Below are 4,668 nucleotides of genomic sequence, written 5' to 3'. Positions count from 1 at the left end.
CTCAAGAGCAAAGGGGAAATAAAACCGATAAAGGGAAGGATAAAGTGGTTGAATAGCTAGTGGAATCGTTCGACAACACCCGAGGTAAGTTCTTGAGTAAGAGAGCTTAAATTTCGATGTGATTAAATCATGCTCTATGTGTGGCTATTGAGCCGAATGTGCAAGGACAATATGTGCCTTGTGTTTGAGTTTCGTAAACGAAAATGAAATATGAATGTACCATGAATTATCGTTAGATGTGCATGATTAATTGAATGCTGTCCGGGCTAAGTCCCGAAGGCTTTGTGCTAAGCGAATATATCCGGACTAAGATCCGAAGGCCTTTGTGCGAGATACTAAATCCGGGTTAAGTCCCGAAGGCATTCGTGCGAGTAATTAAAGCCGGGTTAAGTCCCGAAGGCATTCGTGCGAGTTATTAAAGCCGGGTTAAGTCCCGAAGGCATTCGTGCGAGTTGTTAAATCCGGGTTACGTCCCGAAGGCATTGTGTGAGTTACTAAAACCGGGCTATGTCCCGAAGGCATTTGAACGAGGAGCTATATCCGGTTAAATCCCGAAGGTACGTGATTTGGTAATGAATGAGCTTGCTGTAAAATTCCAGCGAATACTCGAAAAACATCCCAATATGGGGATATGTTACGTATGTGTTGAATTTAATCGAGCCCTTACAAATAAATGTTCGCTCAGTTGATAAACGAGCTATCGGCGTTCGGCTAAGTTAGTCTATTGTGTATGTGCATAAGGGTTGTTAATGTTGTGAAGCAAGTTTAATATCGATAAATTGCGTATTATGAAATATTCCGTTTAGCTAAATGTGTGATATTCTTTGTTTATGCTGGAATTCCTTGCTCAAACTTACTAAGCATAAATTGCTTACTCGTTACATTGCTCCTCTGTTTTATAGATTTTTGGTTCTCCAGCTATCGGCCTCGGGATCTTGAAGTCGAAGTCGCCCACACTATCAAAGGCTCTTTTGGGTACTATTTTGGTTGAATTTTGTTATGGCATGTATAGGACTACCCATTGTTGTCTTTCGAGTACTTTATGAAATGTATAAGTGTACAGCCATGCGAAAATGGCTTGTAGAAGTGGAGTATGGCATTAGACCATTCGTATTTATGAATGTATAGATGGTTTCATGATGTAACTATAGTTGGAATGGAAGTGTTGAGCAAATGATCAGCCACTAGAATGGCTAAGTATGATCATATGTGGGCTTATGTATGACAAGGCCCTAGTTGGTCCATGAAACCCCAAATTAGGTAAGGTTTACTTTGAAAACAGAAGCTGATAGCAGCAGTGGTGTGGATTGGAAAAATCACAAGAATTCGTAGGAGTGGAATTAAATAGTGAATAAATTATGTAATCGAATCTTGATGAATCTACTTTCATATGAAAGTAACGAAACAATCATATGAACAGTACAGTAAGAGATATTCAGGTTCTTGTGGAACAGGGCCAGAACAGTTTCTGGATTCCCTGTTCGGAATTTGGAAATTCACTATAAATTGACCATAGATAATTAGGAGTCATACCATATATGTATGGATTCCTCTCTGAGTCTAGTTTCCATAGAAACAAACGTCATCAGTATTGAAGCTCGGTGCAGAGAGATATCCCAGTCGAAATGGGAAAAGGTCAGTGTAGTTGACCCCTGTAACATGGGAGACTTTGACTAATAAACTGTACTAATTGGCCCGACCAAAAATTCTAGAAAACAATACATAGGTGGGGACATGAGTCTAGTTTCAGGGAAAAATCACAAAACTGATTTTCGAGTTGTGAAACTCAAGATATGATTTTTTAAGCGACTAGTACTCAGACTGGGCAGTGTCTGGAAAAATTTTCAAAGTTTGTTAACATCTCGTGTCCGACTCCGGTGTCGGTCTCGGGTTCGGGGTGTTACATTAAATTGGTATCAGAGCTACGGTTTAGTCGATTCTAGGACTACCGTAATGTGTTGGGTCTAGCTATACATGCCAGTTTATGTGATTACTTGATAGTGTGGTGACTTCTGAAATTGTAAATGTGTTTATAGTAATGGATCCCGATCGTGACCGAGAGGTAGCTGATGATCTTGAGAGTGTAGCGCCTGCTCCCGCACATGGGACAGTGCCGGCAGACTCTCAACCTAATGCTAGTAATTCGAATGATGAAGCTAGACAAGCATTCTATAGCGTGATGAATGATTAGTTCAACCAATACATTCGAACTAATATGGCTGTTCCACAACCTCCATTCCCGACAAATACTACCCCCGCACCTACAATACCGCCGGTAACGGACCAAATAAGGTCAAATAAGCCCCCAGTTGATAGAATCCGAAAACATGGGGCTACTGAATTTAAGGCTATGGATAGCGATGATGCCGAGCAAGCTGAATTTTGGCTGGACAACACTATTCGGGTACTCGATGAGCTATCTTGTACACCCGAAGAATGCCTAAAGTGTGCTATCTCCTTGCTACGTGATTCTGCTTACTATTGGTGGAGTACTCTCACTTCTATTGTGCCCCGAGAGCAAGTAACTTGGGAGTTTTTCCAAACTGAGTTTCGGAAAAAGTATATCAGTCAGAGATTTGTTGATCAAAAACGGAAGGAATTTCTTGAGCTTAAGCAAGGCTCCATGTCGGTTACTGATTACGAGCGAAAATTTGTTAGACTTAGCAAATACGCTCGGGAATGTGTTTCGTCCGAAACTATTATGTGTAGACGCTTCGAGGATGGGCTGAATGAAGATATAAAAATGTTCGTTGGCGTTCTTGAAATACAAGAGTTCGTGGTACTTGTTGAACGAGCTTGTAAAGCCAAAGAGCTTAGAAAAGAAAAGCAAAGAGTTGATGAGGGAACTGGAGAGTTTCGTAAAAGATCCTCGGGGAGGTCTCTTCAACAGACATCGAAGAGATTTCGAGATGATGCGGGCCAGTTTAGAGGCACTTCGGGCCTTTTTAGACGAGATCGTGATCGACCCCCTGTGGGTACACGAGGCACTTCGGTCACCAGTGTTGGGAATGAACGTCGAGACAGGACGAAGTGTCGATATTGCGGTAAATGGCATTCGGGGAGTTGTAGATTCCCTGACCGCTCCTGTTACAAGTGCGGATCAGTTGACCACTTCATTAAAGATTGCCCGAGGTTGTTTGAACAGAATGAAAATCAGAGTGGGAAACCGGGTGCTACCACTGCTCGAGGTAGACCATTTGGAATTACGGGCAATGCTAGTGGTGGTCAGAGAGGATCTAGAGATGATATAACCAGATCCGAAGCTCGTGCGCCTGCTAGAGCTTATGCTATACGTGCCCGCGAGGATGCTTCTTCGCCTGATGTTATTACCGGTACATTCACCCTCTTTGATACTAATGTAATTGCTTTGATTGACCCTGGTTCTACTCATTCTTACATATGTGAAACCTTAGCATCCAGTAAGACTTTACCTATTGAGTCTACTGAGTTTGTAATTCGGGTGTCAAATCCCTTGGGTCGTTACGTGCTTGTCGACAAAGTGTGTAAGAAATGTCCCCTGGAAATTCGAGGTTCCTGTTTCCCGGCGAACTTGATGCTCTTGCCGTTTGATGAATTTGATGTTATCCTTGGTTTGGATTGGTTGACCGCGCATGATGCGATTGTGAATTGCAAGAGCAAGACTATTGATTTGAGATGCGCAAATAACGAAGTAGTCCGAATTGAGTCTGCGGACTTAGAGGGGATGCCAGCTGTAATATCAGCAATGTTGGCACAGAAATATGTAAGAAAAGGGTGCGAAGCATACCTTGCGTATGTACTTGGTGACAAAGAATTAGAAAAGAAACCCGAATCTATGCCGGTGGTTTGTGAATACCCGGATGTTTTTCCGGAAGAATTACCGGGTTTACCACCTGTTCGGGAGGTAGAGTTTGGTATTGAGCTTGTACCTGGGACTACGCCGATTTCGATAGCTCCGTATCGTATGGCACCAACCGAGTTAAAGGAGTTGAAAGCTCAGTTGCAAGAACTGACGGATAGAGGTTTCGCTCGACCAAGTTTCTCACCTTGGGGTGCACCAGTATTGTTCGTGAAAAAGAAGGACGGAACCATGAGGTTGTGCATTGACTATCGTCAGCTGAATAAAGTGACGATAAAGAACAAATATCCGTTGCCGCGCATCGATGATTTGTTCGACCAACTGAAGGGAGCCTCAGTGTTCTCAAAAATAGATTTGAGATCGGGCTATTATCAGTTGCGAATCCGAGATTCAGATATTCCCAAAACTACCTTCAGAACGAGATATGGTCACTACGAATTCTTAGTGATGCCGTTTGGGCTCACTAATGCCCCTGCAGTATTTATGGATTTGATGAATCGGATCTTCAGACCGTATTTGGATAGGTTCGTAGTGGTGTTCATTGATGACATTTTGGTCTATTCAAGAGACGAGACCGAACATGCTGAGCATCTGAGGCTAGTGCTGCAAATCTTGCGGGATAAGCAGTTATATGCTAAGTTCAGTAAGTGTGAGTTCTGGTTAAGAGAGGTTAGCTTCTTGGGTCATGTGGTATCCGCGTCGGGTATTCGAGTTGACCCGAACAAAATTTCAGCCATACTTGACTGGAAACCTCCGAGAAATGTTACTGAAGTTCGGAGCTTTTTGGGGCTCGCCGGTTATTACCGACGATTTGTGAAAGGTTTCTCGAT

The sequence above is a fragment of the Gossypium hirsutum genome, chromosome A12 (assembly GCF_007990345.1).
Source record: "Gossypium hirsutum isolate 1008001.06 chromosome A12, Gossypium_hirsutum_v2.1, whole genome shotgun sequence".
NCBI classification, from domain to species: domain Eukaryota; kingdom Viridiplantae; phylum Streptophyta; class Magnoliopsida; order Malvales; family Malvaceae; genus Gossypium; species Gossypium hirsutum.
This window is presented reverse-complemented; position numbering follows the sequence as displayed.